At 38.3% G+C, this 9,431-nt stretch overlaps 1 non-coding gene and 2 pseudogenes across 1 annotated transcript; 2 read left to right on the top strand and 1 right to left on the bottom strand.

The window, feature by feature from the left end:
• Positions 1-390: 390 nt before the first annotated feature.
• TRNAP-CGG (transfer RNA proline (anticodon CGG)) lies at positions 391-462 on the top strand. Its single transcript has one exon. It is a non-coding gene; the product is annotated as a tRNA-Pro (tRNA).
• Positions 463-2,209: 1,747 nt separating this feature from the next.
• On the top strand, positions 2,210-6,499 carry LOC129302486 (rho GTPase-activating protein 5-like; annotated as a pseudogene).
• A 1,415-nt stretch (positions 6,500-7,914) lies between these two features.
• Positions 7,915-8,976, bottom strand: LOC129293516 (putative pentatricopeptide repeat-containing protein At3g11460, mitochondrial; annotated as a pseudogene).
• Between the last annotated feature and the right edge of the window lie 455 nt (positions 8,977-9,431).

Genomic DNA, 9,431 nt, shown 5'->3' with positions numbered 1-9,431 from the left:
ACACTTTATTTAAAAGGAAGTACGATTCTTTGAAAAATATGGTGCACTGTTTGGCTGAGAGACCTTCAGATGGAAAAAACAACTCGGAGCTTCGGAGGAAGACATCATTCATGACTTGTGTTTTAGTTAATTTCTTCTCCGAGATCGGCATACCTCATTTTCACTTTATACATGGTGGAACTGAAACTCATTCAATACTCTCATCAACGAGCATCTTGCCTTGAACGCGTACTGCATCGGAAATATACTGCAATTTGCTTCGATATGTCTTGGTTTAACTTAAATTTTGCAATACGCAGAGCCAGAGGGGAAAATGGCTGGGATTTGGAGTAGATTGTGTATATGTATTGAATAGTGAATTAAATAATTCTGAATGCCTCACATCAAACTGGGTGTTTGGTCTAGTGGTATGATTCTCGCTTCGGGTGCGAGAGGTCGCGAGTTCGATTCTCGCAACACCCCTTTTAGCTACCTGTTACATCATGCTTTTTCCCTCTCTCATCCGACTACCTCCCAAAAAACTCGAACTTGTTTCACTTCATTTCTGAGGCTGCTATCCCTCCCAACCTTTTTCCGGAAATACTACGAAAAATGGACATGATGATTGTTAACTTAACAATATTGTGATAAAACACAGCGGTTTGATTCCTTGAAGCGAGATTTTTGCCCACTAAAGAGCAAATGCAAAATTAGAATCTTGCTCTGGTTCCAAAAGATAGAGGACCTTCAGAGCACATTGGTTGCGTTACATTGGGCATTATATACGTTGAAAATAATTGCCGTGCATGTATAGAGAGAGAGAGAGGGTGGGATTTTTTTGGTGTCTTCTATTTCTCCTGCACTTCCAACTAGATGACCGGGTGAGATTTTGCCGTGCAAGCAGACAGAAAGACTGTGATTTTTTTGTTAGATAAAAAAAAACCCTTTGATTTCTCTTCTTTCAACATAACTTTCTTTTCCTAATCTTTTCTTTCTTTGCTCTTTTTTTTTTCCCCTTTTTTACAAGCATCACACAACAATACGCAATGATATTTGAAAATCCTATGTCTATGATATGAGCATTATATAAAAGCGTAAAATGACAAATTTATCATTAAACTATAGATTTAATAGTATTTAAAATTCTATACTTAATTTTAATGCAATTTTTCTATCTAATTTTTCAAAGTGATGCAATAATATCTTGCTGTTAATAAATAATAACTTTAATTATTAGTTAATTAAAAATTATAAAAAAAGTATTAAAAAGTTTTCATGTCTTTTTATGTTTCTCTTTGGATCGTTGTATGTAAATTTTAGATCATTTTCCTACAATTTTCACAGTTCTTTTTTTATAAATTTTTTTATTTAATTAATAATTAAAATTAATTTTTACTAACAGTAAGGATGACATTGTGCATTTTTCAAAAGTTGAGTAGCAAAATTGTTTTAAAAATAAATTTATAATTCTAAATACTCGTAACTTATTATTTAAGGATGAAATTATCCACCCCATATAAATAAGTTTTAGTTAAAAATAAAATAATCTAAACATATTTTTACCAGGATTCATACTCATGAAAGTGTAAGAAAAATCAATATTAATAATGTATTGTAATGAGTGGCCAAAATAAGAATACAACATTTATTATATAATTGAAGTATTCATAAAAAAGTTAAAGATAATTTTATCTTTAACTTTACTTGAAATATTATTACGTATCTTAAATTTAATTATAGATTAATTTTATCTCTAAAAATTAAATATTCTCTTTCTTATCACCTTATTATTAACTCATTATCTGTTCACTGTTAATTAAGTCTCATATTTAATTTTTAAGTATTTTTTATAAAATATTTGAATTTAAAGTGTTCGGTGAATTACTAATTATTTAGAGTAAAATTGAGAGGTGTAAATAACTAATAATCTAATGATTTATAATAAAAAATATTAAAAAAATAAATGTGGGTTCATTGACATCAAATAATAAAAGAGAGAATTTCTAATATTAAAGGACTAAATTAAATAATTAATAATTTTTAAATAAAGTTTGGAGATAAAAAATAATTTTTAATTTTTTTATTTAAAAGATTTTTTAAAAAAAAAGCTTTCTAAGATTGAATTATTAGTTTTCTTGCAGAAAAACATGCAATTCGAAGCCCGGACGACGGTGAAAACTGAAATCATCACACTACGTTACGCACAAAACGTAAACCAAGTCACTTCTACAGTACACGTCCTTTCCCTCTCTCTCTCTCTCTCTTCATCATCCCGGTTCCCAACTTACAATTCCCCACGGACGCCCTCTTTCTCAATGGCCCCGTGGAAATCCGGGCCCTCTTCCTTTTCATCTTTCCCAATGTATCTCTAACCTTAAGGGAATATCAAACATGTGAAGGCGCGGTGACGATAGCCAGGCCTAACCTTCCAGAACCCTTTCTTGATCCAAACTCCAAAATGTTCATATCGAAACCTTTGCTTTCCGTGAAGATATAGATTCAATAATAGTGGGGCAAGATCGAAGTCTACGTCTTCCTGCAAAATAATTGCTCAAATATGACCCAAGTACTCCAATCCCCACCTCACTTCCCTTCAGTCTCAAGCTCTTCCAGTCCGTGTGGGCGACTCAACCCCAATGATGGTTCGCAACCAAATGCCCTTGTTAACAGTTCCGTGGTTGAGGAAGACGTGGAGGACCCTTTGGGTGCGGAGGAGGCGCAAGAAGAGGAAGAAAGAGTACCAGACAGGAAAAGGAAGGAAAGAGACAGAGAGGGGGATCAGCTGTCTATCTTGACACTTTTAATTGCCGTTTTCAGAAAATCTTTGATTGGTTGCAGTTCTAGTACGAGAAGTAAACTCTCTTCAATGGAGATTGGGTGGCCCTGCAATGTCAGGCACGTTGCGCATGTCACCTTCGACCGCTTTAATGGGTTTCTTGGGTTGCCAGTTGAATTCGAACCTGAAGTTCCCAGGAGGGCCCCCAGCGCCAGGTCAGTTTATTTTGTAATCGTTACTTAAAATCTGTTTGATAGAAGTGTTGCCGGATACGGGATTTGATGTGTCTTTCTGCGTCTTTTTTAATATGTAACTTAAATTTACGTAACTATTTAGCGCCAGCGGCATTATCTTTTTGAAGGTTTTTTCTTTTCTTTTTTTTCCTGAGTCTTTTAGTGCAGATATGATTGCAAACAAACTCGAGCAATTGAAGCGATGATTTCTATGACTTTGCAACTGTTGGATTGTAAGAGGGAATTAGAAGCAAAACTGCGCAATGTGCATTTCTTGGAAACTCATTTTAATAGTTTTTTCCCCCCATCTGCAAAATTTATCAAGTCTCCTTGTTCTATGTGAGGAATTTAGGATGCGCTAGGGAGCTTTTGAAAGGGGCAGTAAAAGATAAAAGATAACCTTTTTTTCCCCTGGCCTTCGTTATAGAATCTTCAGGACAAGATAAATATTCAATGAACTTCCCTTTCCCTAACCAAACTTACCTTCGAATTCTTTTTTTTTTCTTTTTCTTTTTGATACAGAAAAGAAAGCAAAATCTAATCACGTTGTTTGCATATGCATTGGCTATGTTTTTTTATTTTATTTAAATACTAATTGTCTGAATCTATTGTGTAGTGAACCAAGAAATTAATCTTAATAGTTGCATATGGAGAAATAAACCCCTGCTGATCCTAGCTGTAAATATCTGATTGAATTGGGCATTATGGGGGGTGCAAGACTTGGAAGAAGTAATCCTCCCTCCTCATTTCCCAATTTGTAGCTATGCTCACATGTTTTGTTAATCTATGCTTCCTCATTTCCTGTCCATGTCAAGCTTGACAATGAATTCTTGGTACCACTGAATTCTCTCTGTGGCAGACACAACACATTTATGAAATGATGCTTATCTTGCATATCAGTCTTCTGAAGTGGGTTTGGTTAGTTGTGGCAATTTAACATACAACAGAGATGTGAAACTGATAAAGGTCATTGATATAAGTGATTTCTTCCATCTATGGTGATTTTGCCCATACATCCTTTTTCTGTGTCAGTTCTTTTCTCAATTCCCTTTGATCTAAGAGGATGTAAAATAGTAGTGTATACTTCGTCAATGGTGTCAAGATTATTGAAAAAAGGAAAGCAAAAGATCAATTCTTGCAACTCAGGTGGCTTAGATAGAAAGAAGTCATGGTGATGGTATTTTCAATTTGTCAGCTTTGTCATTGGTAAACATGTATGTTCTCATGGCAATCTTGTTTACCTTATTGAATGTCCCCCAATTCCTAACCCATATCACCCATTTGAATGCTGATATATTTTTGTTTTTTCTGCAGCGCAACTGTTTTTGGGGTTTCAACAGAATCTATGCAGCTTTCCTTTGATGCTCGAGGCAATAGTGTGCCTACAATACTCCTGCTAATGCAAAGACATTTGTATGCACAAGGAGGCCTGCAGGTAAGCTAGTCCCCCATGTGGCTCTGCTTTGGAGCTGTTATGCTGCCTCCTGTTTTATACCATAGGCTTGAAATCTTGAATTTTTATATATGCAGGCTGAAGGAATCTTCAGAATTACTGCCGGGAATAGTCAAGAAGAGTATGTAAGGGAACAATTAAATAGAGGAGTGGTACCTGGTGGCGTTGATGTGCACTGCTTGGCAGGTCTTATAAAGGTTTTTGCCAGGCCTATTTCTCCAGCATCTTTTAATCTGAATCATTTACATTTTTTTTTTTTGAATTCAGTTTAGATTGTAGGGGTCTGGTCATAAATTTGGTGGAACTCAGTGAAAGCAGTTAATTGAATCAGTCTCCCCCATAACAGTGCCCATTAACTTGTTAAGGTAACCAAACAAGTAAACTAGGTTAATGCATGAATCAGTCTCCCCCATAACAGTGCCCATTAACTTGTAAGGTAACCAAACAAGTAAACTAGGTTAATGCACTAGCATTGATTTCCCGGTTCTCTCTTTTAGGCCTGGTTCAAGAGACTTCCAAATGGAGTTTTGGACCCTCTTTCACCAGAGCAAGTGATGCAATCCCAGTCAGAAGAGGAATGTACCCAACTTGTTAGGCTGCGTGCTTCCTCCAACAGAGGCTGCTCTACTAGATTGGGCAATAAACTTAATGGCTGATGTGCGTCAACGAGAAAAACTTGAACAAGATGAATGCACGTAATGTTGCAATGGTATTTGCACCAAATATGACTCAAGTAAGTAAAATGCCTCGTCATTCTTGGATAATTGTACTTCTATTCCAGATTGGATTCAGTAAAAGATGTGGAATCATTAAGTAGTAGCAAGAGTTCCAACCGTTCAAACCCAATCATCTATTTGCAGCTCACAGGAATTAATGAAACTTCAATGAAACATTGTGGTTTTGATTTGTGTTCTGGGGTGCCCGTTTAATTATGAAGAGATGGTAGGAAATGAACTTTTCTCATGGCTTCTTACTGAATCCACTTATCATTGAATCCAAATCCTTTTATTCAGCTTTTGTGATAATTGTGTTGTTGGGGTTTGGCTACTGCTTTTTGTGTAAACCAATACTGTGTGTTTTATGATTATTATCTCAGCTGGCTAACTTAACAGTTTGGCATTGTAGGTAATATATAACTTTTTGGTAGGAAATAATTTTAAGCATAGATTTTGTTTAACTTTTAATTTTAAAGCTTCTCTGAAAGTTTTAGTGGGTTACTTTTCCTTCAGCTATATGTTTGGTTTGCATTTCTTTCTTGAATTTTGTTTTTAACGTGTTTATGCAATATCTGGTAAAAATGTAGTATTTGGTGGAGGTTTTGGTTAATCCACCGAACATGACAGCATTTCTGACCCCTTTCTATACAGATGGCAGATCCTTTGATTGCCTTGATGTACGCAGTGCAGGTGATGAATTTGCTCAAAACTCTTGTTATAAAGACACTCAGAGAAAGAGAGGAGTCAATGAGGAATGGAATCCTGTTTCAAATTTAAATTCATTTGATGATGATGAGAACCCGAGCTCTTCAGGACTGATTTAAATAATGGCTGTGAAAATAGAAATGATAGGCGCCAAGAGGAGGTAGCTTCTGATGCTGAAGACCTTTGATGGAAAGCCCTAATAATCTTACTGAATGATGACTCTGAAACTGTAAGTGGATCCAAAAAGTTGTCAACTTCTGCTGAAATAATGGTTCCGGCTGTCAGAAACAAGTTACTGGTTGACTGTTGTGCCTGCAATGTTGTTTCTCAAGTCTGCTCCTTGAGAATGGACTTCAAGACAGTAGCTTCACTGCCTTGACAAATACATTGGAGTGTTCCAGAAAGGTAAGTTGACGTGCCAGTTGCAGGAACTTTAGAAAAGAACCGTGGAACTGCATTGCTGGGCGCATAAAATTCTAGAACAGAGTTAGTTGAAGCTTGGCGTTGATACCGCAAGAACTATGGACCCTTTGAGAATTGTTCACTTCAGATGTCATAAATGAGTATTCCAATTCTAGTTAGCACAAGGAAACTCCATTTTTTTAAGGGAATGATGGGTAGCAACTTCTAAAGAGGTTTCTCCCGGCTACACCACGTTCGAATGTAATTAGTACCAGTTTCATGTGTTTCTGTTCTGTTTCGTCTGTGAAATTCCTAACCATGTATCGTCATCGGATTTCACATCATTAACCAATAGCTGTTTTAGTTCTGAACTGTTATACTGAGTTCAGAATTGCTAGTCCTTCTAGCTCCAAAAACTTTTTGGGACCCAAGGGAAGGCCTCATGTCTTTTACGTTTGAGCTATGCCTGGAATGAATGTTCTCAGCTCGGATTCCAGCGCCATCCCCCCCCCCCTCCCCCCCCCCCACCCCTCCTCCTTTTAAAAATCCAGTGCCATTACTTACTCTATTTAGTTATTAGTTACTGTTGTAAAATTTGGTTTTTGCCATGCCTCGGTAATCTGAAAACCACCCCCACCCCCCCCCAAAAAAAAAAAGGGAAAAGAAAGGGCCACAACAGGGCATCTTAGTGCCAGCGGGGCTGATAGGCCACCGGGGCAAAAAGAAAAAAATAACTTTTTGAAGAAGACGGCAACGGTAATGTTTATCTAGCTTGTGGCTGACTAAGAACTACGAGAGAAAAGCATGATTATCCAACCTGAGGTTGTTATGCATAATGTTCCTTTAATCAAGTCATCAGCGAGTATTTTGGTTAATCCCTAATCTCAGCATAAGATATTGATGATCTGGTTTTGCATTTATCCCTTAAATCATCCAGGAAAAAAAATGTTGACGTCAATAGATAGTGTTAAAATTTGATCCTGTATCTTTGCTCTTATATTTTTAAGTCGTTGGCACTTTTGTACCTCGCAAAGCTTACGTATCATAAAATCCTGTAACTCGGATTTCTTGTCATGTATACATTTTTTGCTTCCAGCCTCTCGGTAATTGATCATCAAGTCGCTAGGCACGCCTCCCCCTTCAGTTTTCAAATTTAACGCCCCCACTGACGCTTAGGCTCTCTTTTTCATTCCGACGTGATTGCTCCTTCAACAGTTAGCTTCAGCAATGGGACATCATTCTATGCAATCACAATCGACACCGATGCACTTGTGTTACCAGTAGTCCTCTGCAAGAACAGACTCCATCACTAAAATGATGGAACCGAGTGGCATCTCTAACAACAATTCTGCGGTTGACAATCTTGCTCACCAACTTAATAAATATGTGGCAATCTACACACACTCTCAGATTCTTCATCACAGTAATCTCTGTTCCAGGCCTAGAGTTTTACAGGCCGAATACAATGGCCAACTTTTCACTGTGCACCCCCATGCCGGTTAAGAGTTCTTCATTCGTTCTGCCTTCATTCTCTGCTGATGGATGAATCTCCTTCACAAGGCTTCCAGTTTTATCCAACATTTATATATATCATCACTTTGAAGATGGCTCATGTCACCGGAAAGAAAAAGTGCACTTTTCCTTTCTATATTCAACATAGCTACATCCTGGCTCCTTTTCAATTTTCGCTCCCTCATCATGACTCGGACTTTCAAAACCCCCTCGATGTTCTTGGCATCAGAATATAAATTTTGATAATAAGACATAATAACCTATATTTGTGGGTTCCAGCTCAATGATTCGTTCAAAGGCAAACGCTGCCAGCTCAACGTTTTTGTGAATCTTACATGCACCCAAAAGGGCACCCAAACTGCACCATCAGGTTTCACTTTCATTGAATTTATAAGGTCCATAGCTTCCTTCAATCGACCCGCCCGGCCTAAAAGATCCACCAAGCAAGATAATGCTCCGGACCTGGCCTCAAACCGTACTTCATCTCCATTGCATCAAAGTATTTTAAGCCTTCATCAGTCAATCCTGCGTGGCTACACGCAGAAGAAAGAACAGACACAAAGCAGTTCCATCAGGTCTAATCCCACGCTTGACCTCTCATCAAAAATTAAGTGCAATTTCTCCGTGTCCATGAATTCCATATCCACAATCATAGCTGTCCACGTAATGATACTTTTCTCAGCCATGCGATCAAATATTGCTCGAGCCTTTATCAAATTTCCACACCTAGCATACATATTGATTAAGGCGTTTGTTAAAAACGGATTGGAACCAAACCCACAGTACTCTATCTGTCGTTCTACTTCAGAACCAATGCTCTGTGCACCAAGATTGGCACAAGAAGATAGAACCCCAAGAAGCGTCACATGGTCTGGACGTATATTGATCGACTTCATCTCACGGTAAAGTTCCAAAACATGTCTGGCAAGCCCATTTTGCGCATACCCAGAAATCATGGCATTCCAAGTAATCAAATTCTTCTCCGTCATTTCATCGAAACAGTTGTCGGGCATGTCCAACCTCCCCACACTTGACATACATGGTGAGCAAACAATTTGCCACAGATACGTCACGGTCCAACCCAAACTTCACGCAACAACCGTGAAGGCACATCCCGATGCCCATATGGGCAGGGACCGTACACCCTGAACCAAGCCCAAAATCGTAACCGAGTCAACAATAATTCCTCCTTCCTCATTCGGCAAAGAACTCGGTGCATCCAAAATTTTGGAGTTGTAGTGTAACCCGAGTATTATAGACGATAAGTTAAGGAACCTAGTGAAGTTCCTCCAGGGGCCACTTCCTCGAACACTTTGCGTGCGTTTTGAACGAAGGAACATTTACAATACATAGAAATGGAGAAGTTTCGTATAAAAAGGGTCGGGTTGGCACCCGGTTCTGATGACATGGTGTGAAGTTGGGAACCCATAAGAGGGAAAAAGAGGACGGCGCAGCACTTGAAAGCGAAGGGAAAAGTGAAGGTGTTGGGGAAACAACCAGATCGAAGCATGTGGCGGTAGAGAGTGAGAGCTTGGAGGAACTGTCGTTGGTTCGCTAACTCTCTCAAGCGATAGTTCCATATCGTTGATGAGGTTGGGAGACTCGGGGGTTGAGGCTCCTTTGCTTCACCTTCCAAGCAGTGTCGTGGATGCTCA

The sequence above is a fragment of the Prosopis cineraria genome, unplaced genomic scaffold, assembly GCF_029017545.1.
Source record: "Prosopis cineraria cultivar Desert tree isolate PC_DT_omini unplaced genomic scaffold, ASM2901754v1 PC1, whole genome shotgun sequence".
NCBI classification, from domain to species: Eukaryota; Viridiplantae; Streptophyta; class Magnoliopsida; order Fabales; family Fabaceae; genus Prosopis; species Prosopis cineraria.
The sequence above is the reverse complement of the archived record's forward strand: the minus strand, read 5'-3'. Positions and strand labels throughout refer to the sequence as shown.